The sequence below is a fragment of the Dasypus novemcinctus genome, chromosome 12 (genome assembly GCF_030445035.2).
Source record: "Dasypus novemcinctus isolate mDasNov1 chromosome 12, mDasNov1.1.hap2, whole genome shotgun sequence".
NCBI classification, from domain to species: domain Eukaryota; kingdom Metazoa; phylum Chordata; class Mammalia; order Cingulata; family Dasypodidae; genus Dasypus; species Dasypus novemcinctus.
This window is the reverse complement of record NC_080684.1, coordinates 99,996,953-100,010,968: the sequence shown is the minus strand read 5'-3', so window position 1 is coordinate 100,010,968 and position 14,016 is coordinate 99,996,953. Positions and strand designations below refer to the sequence as shown.

Sequence of the window (14,016 nt, the reverse complement as noted above, 5' to 3'; positions counted from 1 at the left end):
AAACGGAAGGAGAATAGAGTAGGCAATGCAAATCATATGGTTAAGCCTGGGGTTCCAACTGGGAAGTGACAAAGGGTCTAGTGCATCAGTTTGAAAGAATCATGAAAAAGTCAAGACAGAGTCCACATATGTGAAAATAAACTGAAGGGGTAAACAAGCGGTGTTAAACTGTCATATGATGATGTGACAACACAGCACATCATTTCACCTCACAGTTGTCACCAATTTGCCATATGTGGTAAGTGATGGATAGTCTTGACCTGGCACAGTGCTCAGCACAAACAGGACAGGACTCGACAATGCTAATGACTAAACACGAGCAATGTCATACAGCATCTGTGCTAGGTCTTCTATAGAAGCTGGCAAATATGTTAATATGCTCAAAGCTCTCCAGGATCCAGCCCTCACCTGTCTCTATAGCCTCATCTCTCAGGCCTCTTTGTTCCCTTTGTTCCAGCCATAATGAACGAATTACAGCTTTGCAAATATTCCAGATTGTCCCAAGTTTCCATGTTTTTTTTTTCTCATGCTACTCCCTCTGCCTTTCCCTCCCCTGGTGAACCAGCGAACACCCTACTCATTGAACAAGTTTAAGATTTTATGTATTTCCTGATCCATCTCTAGGTGAAACTGATGATTCTTTCCTTAGTGCCCCCCAGAGGAACTTGCCTGAATTCTAAAACAGGATCTGTAATACTTTATTGTCAACCTCTTGATACCAGACACTATATGTTGTTCATCCCTGTATTCACAGCCGACTTTTAACTGTGTACCTGGCATCTAATAGGTATTCAATGAATTTCTATGTATGAACAACTGAGTTAATCAACTGAAGTCCATTATTATGCAATAGATATCAATTTAATAAACATTTACTGAGTCACTACCACATGCCAGATGGTGCTAGGCTAATGTGATATAGTAGAATGAGCTTGGGCTTTGAAGGAACAGAACCATTATTCTTTGTCATTTATGAGCTGTGCAATCTTGGGCAAGTTGCTTCCTTTTCTAAATCTCATTATTTTCATTCATAAAATTGGGCAGGAGGAGGTGTTATATGGATTAAATTAAATAATGTATGTAGCACTCTTTAGCAGAGTATCCAGAAGTAGCCAAATAGGAAGTAAAAAAAAGGTTTCTTTTCAATAAGTCTCAAAGAGGTCACAGACTAGTAAAAGAGACAGATAGAAATAAATAACTATAAGGTAACATAAAAAATGTTTTATTACTTTAAGACTAGCAGGTGCTCTTAGAACACAGATGAAAAAGAAATTCTGCCCAGAAAATCTGGGAGGAGACACTAGGAAAGACATAAAAAGGAAGAGTAGATAGTTACATTCTTCTCTCTTCCAAACCCCAGGCAAAGAGAAGAGCATCGGCTAAAACACAAAGCTGTGAAAAAGCACTCTATATTTGGCAAGAGAAAATGGTCTGGTAAGGCTTAAAGAAAGGGATTCACTAAAAAGAACCCAAAAACATGCCTTGGATTTTAGGTATTGAAAGGACTATAGAACAACATCTCTAGCACCTGGGAGCCAGGCAAGCTTTTGAAGCAAAGGAGTGACATGAGTAAATCTATAGTTGAGGGAAGCAGATTTGGCCCAACAGATAGGGCATCTGCCTACCACATGGGAGGTCCAAGGTTCAAACCCAGAGCCTCCTGACCTGTGTGATGAGCTGGCCTATGTGCAGTGCTGATGCGTGCAAGGAGTGCCCTGCCGTTCAGGAGTGTCCCCCACATAGGGGAGCCCCATGAGCAAGGAGTGTGCCCTGTAAGGAGAGCCACCCAGCGTGAAAAACTGCAGCCTGCCTAAGAATGGCGCTGCACACATGGAGAGCTGACATAGCAAGATGACGCAACAAAGAGACACAGATTCCCCATGCGGTTGACAAGAATACAAGTAGACACAGAAGAACACACAGCAAATGGAGAGAGAGATCAGACAACTAGGGGAGGAGGAAGCAGTGAGAAAAGGGAGAGAAATAAATTTAAAAAAATAAAAAATAAAGCATTAAAAAAAAATCTATAGTTGAGAATGCTAACTCTGGCAGTAATGTGGACTAAAAATTGGAGATGGGCATGATTAGTAGCAGAGAAGCTAGGAATACGCTCACATAAAACTGTGGAATTGCTAAAACTAAGTTCTAAGCTTTATAAGTTGAAGCACCAATTTCAATGTCAGTGTCAATCTAAATATAAGTGCTTTTTAAAGGGACCAGGATACATGGACACCAAAGGAGGAATGTAAGGGGCTGATGTGATAGATATTTTAAATATCTTCCTATAAGAACTCTGGAAAGAAATAACATCAGAATGTATACTTTTCTTCTTTTTAATGAAAACCTTTCCTTTTCATTTTTTTAAAAATTTTATTAATTTTTCTCTCCTTCCCACCCTCACCCCCTGTCAGTTGTCTGCTCTCTGTGTCCATTTGCTATGTGTTCTTCTGTGTCCACTTAATATTCTTTGTCAGCAGCACTGGGAATCTGTGTCTCTTTTTGTTGTGTCATCTTGCTGCGCCAGATCTCCGTGTGTGCAGCGCCACTCATGGGCAGGCTGCACTTTTTTTGCACAAGGTGCATTCCTCACATGTGGGGTTCCCCTACATGGGGGACACCTCTGCGTGGCATGGCACTCCTTGCGCCCATCAGCACTGTGCGTAGGCCAGCTCATCACACAGGTCAGAAGGTCCTGGGTTTGAACGCTGGACCTCCCATGTGGTAGGCAGACACCCTATCCGTTGAGCCAAATCTGCTTCCCTCCTTTTCATTTTGGTGATGGACATAAATTTTTAAAACTTACCTTTGGCAGTATCTGGGGGCAATTACAAGCCCGTGAAGATGAGTCTAGGCTACATTCAGTGCAAAAAACCAAAACCCTGAAAAGAGAAAAAATCCCAGTGAGTCACACACTCACAGCAAGATGCATTGAGAACAATAACCCTATCTTCCTCATAGGTTGTTTCACAGTTTAAATGAAATATGTGTAAAGCACATTTAATATAGGGTAGGGCACCAAATACATGCTTGATAAAGGCAAAGGTTATTAAGAATGTGAACTGAAACACTTCCAGGAAAAACATTAAAATCTACATTAACCTTAATTAACTTTTTGGCAGTGGATGATGGGGTAGGAGGCACAACATGCATATGTAATTAACACCACTGAACTGTATATTGAAAAAGGAATAAAAAGGGAACTTTTAGGTTGTATGTAAGTGACCACCCCTCCACAAACACAGCCAGAAAACTGTACCACACACAGAGTGAACCCTAATGTAAACTACAGATTAGAGCTAATAGCATTATTACAATAATATTGGTTTAACAATTATAACAAAGGTACCACAATAATGCAAAATGTTAATAACAGAGAAAACTGTGCATGTGAAAAGTGGGTATATGGGAACGCTACTTTCTACACGATGTTTCTGTAAATTTACAACTGCTTTAATTTTATAAAAGAGACTTTATTTCTCATTTTACGTTATTTGTTCTACCAGAAAAATACCAAATTTCCTCTTCAATATCTCCATTTGAATCACTCTGGATTCAACATGTCCCAAACTGCACTCTTCATTTCCCAGCCAGAGCTGTTCCTCTCCAGTCTTCAATGACCTCATCAACAGCACCACCATCACCCAGCTCACGAATCCTGAGATTCATCCTGGATTTCTCATCCTACCCCAGCCTCCCCCCTATAAGCCCATGAGCATTTCTATTTTCAAAATACGTACCGAAGATCCACCTACATTTCTTCATTTCCATTAAATCATCATTCCTGGTAGGATACCCACAGGTCCATCTCTTGCCCCTCCCCAGTCATTCCCACATAATGGTGGGAACAGCCTCTTCAAAATCAAATCAGATATTAAGATATGGATTATAGTTATTAGTAAGATTTTTATGATATTCTTTCATAATTTCTAACAAATGTCTCACAACAATGCACGACAAGGAGTTGGTAGTGGGTTGATGTATGAGACCCCTGTAATGATGTTATGCATGTTTGTTTTATAAATTCACAACTTTTACTATGCACTTATTGTTTATGTATGTTCATGTATGAATGATATACTTCAATAAAGTTTTTTTAAAAATCAGATCATAGCAAGTTACTAATAAATACAATGAAAATTATATTTATTTCTTGATAATGTCTCTATGGACATACACACAGATGTGTGTGTGTGTGTATATATCTAAATGTATATAAAGACACAACAGTCATATATTAGACATTTAAAGATCCCAAGCCAGTCCATTTTACAATGGCAGAAACAAATGTCAGAAGGACATCCTGCTCAAGGTTGGATCAGAATCCCTACCTGTGTGTGCAAAGTGGTAAAACAAAGCAAAAACAGGGAAGTGGATTTGGCTCAAAAGATAGAGCATCCACCTACACATGGGAGGTCCAGGGTTCAAACCCAGGGCCTCCTGACCTGTGTAATGAGCTGGCCCATGTGCAGTGCTGATGCACGCAAGGAGTACTGGGCCACGCAAGGGTGTCCCCCATGTAGGGGAGCCCCACGTGCAAGGAGTGCACCCTGTAAGGAGAGCCGCCCAGCACAGAAAAAGAGCAGCCTGCCCATGAGTGGCACCGCACACCCGGAGAGCTAACGCAGCGAGATGATGCAACAAAAAGAGACAGATTCCTGGTGCCACTGACAATAATATAAGCAGACACAGAAGAACACATAGTGAATGGACAGAGAGCAGACAACTGGGGTGTGGGGGGGAAAGGGCGGGGAAGGGGAGAGAAATAAATAAAAACAAAGCAAAACAAACCAAAAAAACAAAAACAAATGAAAACAAAACAAAAAAACAAAAATCAAAAACAATGCTGGATGAACCTAGCAGTAGCTTATCTGTGATTAGCAACTGCGCTGCAATCAGAAAGCCTATCACTATTTGGAAGTTGGCTCCTTAGTTTCACAATCTAATGCTGCTGCTGTCCAAGAAAGCATACTTTATTCCCCATGGCTATGGATTGTAAATTAGAACTTTAATCCCACATTATGTCATATTATTTGAAGTGGTGCTTTACTGAATTCTGAATTGCTATTTTCTAGTTTATTTTTTAATACAGTTTGAGTAAATAAATCTCAGACAGAATTATGTTGTGATGAATATTAGTAACATTTTAATTATTCTCTCCACTCCCTATTATATACCCCATTTCCCAGCAAATTATCTTTCTAAAAAGCAAACTTGCCTCTAGGTACACAGTTGCTTAAATTAAAAAAATAACTGCACATTACCATTAGCATAAAATCCAAGATCCCTCCAGGCCCAACATCTCACAGTCCATTTGTACCGACTATGTGTAGTTTCCTTGCCCACAACACTCTGTTGAGGACCCTTTGCCTAACTGCTTTCCAGGCCTCCTTGAAGGCTGCCTCAGGCGTTATCTCCTGAAAGTTTTCTGTACCCTTTCTGGATGGACTAAGTGTTCATATTCTAAGATATATGATATTACACTATTACCTGCAGATCTCCTTTCTCCACTCAACAGGAGCTCCTTCACAGCAAGGACCATGTCTTACACATCTCTGAATTTGTATTGAGTAGGAGGTCAATAAATGGAAGTTGAGCTGAACCCTGATGTAATCCCACAGAGTCAGTATTTCAGTATTGTTGCTTCCCCATTAAATGACAATGATGAAACTGGAAGAAGCTAAGTCCTCACTGAAGATGCAAGTTTATGTGGTTATGCATGACATCTAGCACCTCTAAGAATGACTGGATTCTTGAACTTTTGTCAACCACAGACTATCAACCTAACACTAACTAATTTTCAGTTCTCTATTCTAATTAAAGTTTCTGCATAGGCTAAAACATGACTTTGTCTTCTCTAGACTTACCATTAGTCCAAATTCATCTACCTTCCAGTACCAATTTCACAAAGTAGCCCAGGATTATGTATCTTTTTCAGAGACAAGTTTAGAAGGAGACAGTGTCCAACTCTGTCCTTTGCCTGCTTGGTAGTAGCATTCAAGATGTTTGTGGGCATTCAGTAAAGGAAAAAAGGAGCTAAAGCAGAGAGAGAGGTGGGTGAAGGAAATTGGGCAGTTTTCCAAATACTCTTACACCCAGTTTTTACAGAAAAACTTCATTACTTTCTCTACAGGACTGTGAACTCCTTTATCAGATGTATACTTGTTTTCAGGATAAACAAAATTAATTCTAAAATCAACATTTGGAATTATCTACTTGGAATTATCTATAGCACTATCATCCTACTAAGGTATGGATAATGGCAAATTCCTTCTAAATATCCTTTCCAAACGTTTAGGACTATACTGTAATTCTACCATCTCATTTCTTATAGTCTCTTCCAGAGTAACCAAACTGGTCTTGGGATTCATACAGGCAGTGGAAGGACTTCAAGAGTCCCCCATAGCCAAGTACCTAACTAAACTCAAATGATGGAGTTAGAACCAAATCTTTACTAAAGAATATGACAAATTAAAAGAAATAAATATTTGGCAAACTATATTTATTTTACTTGACTATTACTACCTCTGACATGATAGGGTTTTAATTTTCAAACTTGGTTATTTGGCATGAATCTTTTTAAAAATTTAATTTTAACTCTTATTTTTAAAAATTCGAGCAATATGGATGAAGTCCTTAACCACTGTCCCCTTTATCCCAACCCTGGTCTTCCCAGGACTCACCACTGTTATCAGTTTGATATTTAGCATAATTCTTGGGATGCAGACTATTAAAAATATACTATAAACTCTAATTGAGTCACAAATAACACCAAAAACTCTTACTACATACATCCTTGGCAACTGGCCTAACTTCAAGCAAGATGTCAGGGAGAATCATCTTAGTCTGGGAGAAACATCTTAAGTGAAGCAGCAAATGAGGAGGAGGAATAATACACCAGCCAGGAGTCAGGGATGGTTTTTCCAGGAGGTGAGCAGAGACACCAGGAGACTCCATGGTAGACAGGAGGGAAACACACATCCAGCTCTGTGAGCGGAGCACGTGGCCCAAAAGGGCAAGGAGCTATCTATTTAATTAAGCACACGACTAGTAACATCAAAAGCCTTTAAGGAGCACAAGTAGCTTGGCCATTGGCAGATAAATTTATCTAGCCACCAATACATGAGAGATTTACAATTATTCCAAGATCCGGAAATGCTACATTTGCAGTTTTAGACCACTTCTACTTCAGTTCGACACTAGGAATTCTGTAAAATTGTTATAAATATCCCCATTTAATCCTAAAACCTCCTCAAGTTATTATTGTGCCCTTCTTCCTCTCTTTCTTCTCCCAGTCAAGCTTCTTAAGAAAACAGTTTACATTAGTGGTTTCAATGTCCTAATTTCACATCCACTTACTAATCATTGTCATTTTTCTTCCTAACAACCCTAGTTGTCAAATATAATGGATACTATTCAATCATTCTTGCTTTACCCTCTCTTAAGAATTTGAAAATCAGAACCACCTGACACTTTTGTTATTCTGGAGCTCCTTCTGTATCTTGATATTAAGGATCCTGCAGATCCAGTCATTGGGCTGGGAGTACTCTGTTTTGGTTTCTGGAGACAATGTCTGTGTTTCCAAGCCATTGTCACTACTGTTTGTTTTCAGCTTTCCACTATGGACTGTAGAGTGTGTGTGTGTGTGTGTGTGTGTGTGTGTGTGTGTGTAGGGTGGAAAGAGGGGGCTTTGGTGCTGTATTTGGAGGGGGTGGGGAAAGAACCAAATCCAGCCCCTAGTTTCAAGTATTGAGCCTACTTCTGATGCTCCATGTCATACTGGGCACAAGCGGAAGGGCCAAATTCATTATTTTTGCTATCTCTTAGACCATTTCTTTCCAGTCTCATTTGCTGGATAGCCTTCCCCTAGCTATTCCTTCAATACCAGTGTGTTCCTCAGGAGTTCATACTTCCCCTTCTCTTTTCATTATACACATGTCCTTATCCTATCCCACAGATTTAACTATACCTATATTTTGGATGACTCCCAAATCTCTCAACCTGTCCACTGTCAAAGGATTTCTCCATCTCATATTCCACAGGCCCCTAAAACTCAACATATCTAAAATGAAACTAATTCTCTACCTAAACTGTTCTCTGTCTCACTTGGGCAAGTCTGAAGCATCATCAGCTCCCTCCTCTCACCAAATTCCATCAATTCTTTTTTTTTTAAGGTCTGTTTATTTATTTCTCTCCCCTTCCCCCTCCCCCCACCCCGGTTGTCTGTTCTCTGTGTCTATTTGCGTCTTCTTTGTCCGCTTCTGTTGTTGTGAGCGGCACGGGAATCTGGGTCTCTTTTTGTTGCGTCATCTTGCTGCGTCAGCTCTCCCTGTGTGCGGCACCATTCCTGGGCAGGCTGGACTTTCTTTCGTGCTGGGCGGCGTGGGGCTCCCCTACACAGGGGACACCCCTGCGTGGCAGGGCACTCCTTAAGCACATCAGCACTGCGCATGGGCCAGCTCCAGAAGGGTCAAGGAGGCCCAGGGTTTGAACGGACCTCCCATGTGGTAGACGGACACCCTAACCACTGGGCCAAGTGCGCCACCCCATCAATTCTTATCTTCATATTTTCTGGTATATGCTTTCTTCCCTATCCCCACTACATTTGCCATGGCATGCTCTCTCTCACCAGTCTCCTCCCATTTGTATTATAATTGTTTTTTATTTACCATCAAGACTCACTCCATCCCCACCCTCATCCCTACCCCTATTAGATTATCAGTATAAAATATAAATCCACATTGCCTTTGCAAGATCTGCCATCCACCTTCGAGAAAGAATTCGGTTCCTACTGCATTGTAGTATACAAAGCCTGGAACCTGCTGACCTCTCTGGCTTCATCTCACAACCATTTCCCCTCTCAAAACATGGATCCCAGCAAAATGTTTTCAGCTTCCCTTAAGCACCACATGGTTTTATGTGCTAGTGCCTTCCTACACGCTGTTTCCAGCTGGAATGCCCTCCCACACACAGGACAAATTTCTTCTCAACCTTCAAGATGCAGGCATAGGGAAACTTTTCTGTGAAGTCTTTCTTGATGCCCCTCCCTTGTCACAGGTGGTCTGGATGAGTCCTTCCTCTGAGTTAACAACTGTATGTGGTACATATTTCTAGGCTTACCATACAATAGTGTAATGATTTGTGTGTGTGTGCATACTACTAGGTTATAAGCTTTCTGAAGCAGGACTGAAGTCCTAATTTCACTATATCACCACCTTTGAATACAGCGCTAGCAAAAGGAATATTCCCAATACACTCTTATGGGACAAACACATAAAATGTTTAGGGAAAAGATAAGGTCAAATCAATATGATATTCTGAGCTTATCCAAATAAAGATGATGCTCATCAGTCACAGGAGTATAGAAAGGATCACAGCCCAGACTCTACTTTTTAATTCATTCTTTCAATGAATGGGCCACCTGCCAGATAACACACTCCGTTCTGGGACTATCATGGTAAAGAATGCTAGGCTCTCAGGGATAGGCCATTTGTATGGGGACCCCTAGAGTTCCAGGGAGAAGCAGTGAAGGAAATCTGGGACTGATGGTTGGACACTGTCATAAAGATGTTAAATATATTCTTACATCCTGGAAGCCAGGGAAGGTTGCTTAAGAAAACCAAACTCAGTCTGAAGCAGGAATGAAGAAAAGGACACTTCAGGCTACTAAACCAGTTCGATAAACTAATATGCTCCCATCTAGTCCCAAGACAACTTGTCAATTCCTTAACAGGATTTGAAAATATAAGGCTACTTTCTGGAAACCTAAACACAACTGCAAATCACTTTGGAGATGAGGACAGGTATGTTAGGGAATAAAACTGCAGCTTGAAGAACAGATGAGGTAGATATTGAAACAACAGATTCAACTCAACCAGCTTTAAGGAATGCTCGCTTATAATGCACCCGGCCCTGAGCTGTGTGTTCTCAGAACAATGGCCTATTGCCAGGTTTTATTAATTTGTTATTCACACAAGAATTAAACAGATTAACCTGTTCAGCTTTTGTACCAATTTATGCTATCTCTGATCAAAAGGCCTCTATTTTTCTGTACTATGCATTAATGTTACATGGTCTTTTTAAATTAAATATCTATCTCTACTAAAATTATTCGCTGATTTAAAATTTTACATGGTTTCTCTGAAAAACCAGTGAGTTAGAGAAATTTTAACACCAATATTGGAAATAATAACATGAATAATCATTAGTAACGGCTTATTTTGTGCCCAGTACCTTAGAAGTCTCTAAAAAACTCTCATTTATGACATGGTACCTATCCTCAGGGGTCTTTTACTAAGGAGAAGAGAACTAATACAAGAAGAGATTAAGCACTAAGCCAGGTGACAAAGAAGATCAGAGAATGCAGAGGTCACAGTGGGCTACACAGTCTGGGCAGACTTCAGAGAGAAACTGGGATGACAGTGGAATTGATAGGATTTAAAGTAGTGATTCTCAAACTTTTTGGTCTCAGGATCCCTTTACACTTTAACAATTACTGAGGACCTCAAAGAGCTTTTGTTTATGTGGGTTATAAGTATTAATATTTACCATACTGAAAATTAAAACTATGCAAAACTTAAATTTTATTAGTTAAAAATACCAGGGAAGCAGAGTTGGCCCAACAGATGGGGCATCCGCCTACCACATGGGAGGTCCAAGGTTCAAACCCCGGGCCTCCTGATCCGTATGATGAGCTGGCCCATGCACAGTGCTGATGCACGTGAGGAGTGCCATGCCACTCAGGGGTGTCCCCTGCATAGGGGAGCCCCATGTGCAAGGAGTGCTGCCCAATGCAAAAAAAAAATGCACAGGAATGGTGCCGCATACACGGACGACGCAACAAAAAACGCGACACAGATTCTGCATGCCACTGACAAGAATACAAGTGAACACAGAAGAACACACAGCAAATGGACAAAGAGAGCAGACAACTGGGGTGAGGAGGGCAGGGAAGGGGAGAGAAATAAATAAAATAAATAAATCTTTTTAAAAAATACCAATAATAAATTATTACGTGTAATACTTTTAAAACTAATGATATGCTATTAAAGAGCTCATACAACTCAACGATAAAAAGACAAACAACTCAGTTAATAAATGGACAAATGACTTGAACAGACATTTTTTCAAAGAAGAAATACAAATGACCAAAAACACATGAAAAGATTCTCAACATCACTAGCTATTCGGGAAATGCAGATCAAAACTATAATGAGATATCATTTCTCACCTTCAGAATGGCCATTATAAAAAAAAAAAGGGAAGCCGATGTGGCTCAAGTGATAGAGCCTCCGCCGAACATATATGGAAGAACCCGGGTTTGCTCTCTGGGGCCTCCTGGTGAAAAAGAAGAAAAAGTGTGCCCATTGGTGAGTCAGTACCCGGGCGAGTGCCTGCGGGGTGAGCCAGTGCCTGCTCAAGTGAGTCATGCAGCAAGATGATGACGCGTCAAAAGAGAGAAAAGGGGAGAGTCAAGGTGAAATACAGTAAAAACCAGGAACTGAGGTGCGCAATTGACAGGGAACCTCTCTCCATATCAGGCATCTCTAGGATTAAATCCTGGTGAATCCCAGAAGAGAGAAAATGAGAGGAGAAGACAAAAAGAGAAATAGATACAGAAGATTACACAGAGAATGGAAACAGATAGCAAAAACAGCAGAGAGGGGGTGAGGAAGGGGGAAAATATGTAAATCTTAAAAAAAAAAGCCAAAAAACTACAAGTGCTAGAGAGGATATAGAGAAAGAGGGACACTCCTTTACTGCTGAGAGGAATGTAAACTGGTGCAGCCTCTGTGGAGGACAGTTTGGCAATTCCTCAGGAAGCTAAATCTAGAGCTCCCATATGATCCAGGCACCCCACTACTAGGAATATATCAGAAGAAGTGAAAGCAAGGACACGAACAGACATATGCACACTGATGTTCACGGGGGCATTATTTACACTTGCTAAAAGATGGAAATAACCCAAGTGTCCATCAACCAATGTGAATAAACAAAATGTGGTATATACATACAGTGGAATACTATTCAGCTGTAAAAAGAAATCAATTGGGGAAGCACATGACAACATGGAGGAACTTGGTGGACATGATACTGAGTGAAATAAGTCAGATACAAAAGGACAAATATTGTATGGTTTCACTAATACAACCTAAATTACAATGAGTAAATTCATGGAGTTAAACTCTTGAGTATAGGTTACTAGAAGACAAAATGTGGGTTGAGAAGGCGCAGCTGATGCTGAAAGCATGCAGAATGTTTAATAAGATGGATTGTAAATGTGGGTAAATGGATAAGAGTTTATGGTTAACACACAATAGAAAGTAAATGGGGTAGTCTAGGGAGGTTAATGTCAATTGAAAGAAAGTTAGAGGATAATCTAGGGACTGCATAACATAGTGATTTCTGTGGTAGATGATGATCGTGGTTAATAGTACAAACAAAGAATGTTCCTCTATTATAAGGTGTTGAGAAAAAGGAGATACATGGAAAAATACAACTAATGTTACACTAATGTTAGACTACAGTTGACAGTGAAATTGTAATATTTTTGCGGCAATGGCACAGAAAGTACCATTATCAATGCTAAGGGTCAATAATGGGGGTATAATGAGGGGAATGGGATTTTTCCTTTGGATTAATGAGGGTGTTCTGAGCTGATAACAGCACATCTCTGTGATGAAACTAAGAGCCAATGAGGGTACACTTTGGATGGATTACACAAGGCAGGGACCATATAACGAAGTAAACCCCATGTTGAATAGACTATGGTTAACAGTACAAATATGAGAATGTTCTCTTATGAACTATGGCAAATATATAATACTTATGCATGGTGTTAATAATAGGATGGTTTGTGGGAATAATACACCAAATATAAGCTATGGACTATAGATAGTGATGATATTATAATGATGCTCATTCATCAACTGTAGGAAATATGTCACAACAATATAAAGCACTGATGGTGGGGCAATGTATGGGAATCCGGTATGGTATGCATGACTGTTTTGTAAACTCACAACTTCTCAAATAAAATAATAATAATTTTTAAAGGGCAAAAATGAGAAAATGGCATTGTTTTACATTTTTGCAAAATATTTTTAATGTTTGGTTTAAAGATGACAGCTGGGGAAGTGGATGTAGCTCAGGTGGTTAAGTGCCTTCTTTCCTTGTATGAGATCCCGGGTTCAATCCCCAGTAACTCCAAAAAAGAAAAGATGACAGCTGTATTCTAGTATCTGCTCTTTTTTTTTTTTAAGATTTATTTATTTTTATTTATTTCTCTCCCCTCCCCCCCCCACCCCGGTTGTCTGTTCTCTGTGTCTATTTGCTGCAGTCTTCTTTGTCTGCTTCTGTTGTTGTCAGTGGCACTGGAATCTGTGTATCTTTTTGTTGCGTCATCTTGTATGTCAGCTCTCCGTGTGTGCGGCACCATCCCTGGGCAGCTCTCCTTACGGGGCACACTCCTTGCACGTGGGGCTCCCCTACGCAGTGGACACCCCTGCGTGGCAGGGCACTCCTTGCGTGCATCAGCACTGTGCATGGGCCAGCTCCACACAGGTCAAGGAGGCCCACCTCCCATTTGGTAGACGGACACCCTAACCACTGGGTCAAGTCTGCCGCCAAATATCTGCTCTTGCTTTCAGTATTTTGCAGTATCATATGTCATAAGATCTCCAAAAAATTCCATTGGGTGCTCATAAGAGAATGAGTTAAAAAAGCTTAGAACCTACTATTAGTATTATTAAAGTAGCTGGGGGAAACGGACTTTGGCCCAGTGGTTAGGGCGTCCGTCTACCATATGGGAGGTCCGCGGTTCAAACCCCGGGCCTCCTTGACCCGTGTGGAGCTGGCCCATGCGCAGTGCTGATGCACGCAAGGAGTGCCGTGCCACGCAAGGGTGTCCCCCGCGTTGGGGAGCCCCACGCGCAAGGAGTGCGCCCATGAGGAAAGCCGCCCAGCGTGAAAAGAAAGAGCAGCCTGCCCAGGAATGGCGCCGCCCACACTTCCCGTGCC

General features: G+C 40.8%; 1 protein-coding gene across 12 annotated transcripts in view; it reads right to left on the bottom strand.

Annotated features, from left to right (window-relative positions):
* Nucleotides 1-14,016, bottom strand: part of TNRC6B (trinucleotide repeat containing adaptor 6B) — a 283,298-nt gene that overhangs the window by 200,387 nt on the left and 68,895 nt on the right. For all 12 annotated transcript variants that reach the window (XM_071218713.1, XM_058309155.2, XM_058309161.2 and 9 more), the window contains exon 2: nt 2,804-2,879. The gene's annotated coding sequence lies outside the window, so the exon portion shown is untranslated. The remainder of the gene's footprint in view (nt 1-2,803; nt 2,880-14,016) is intronic.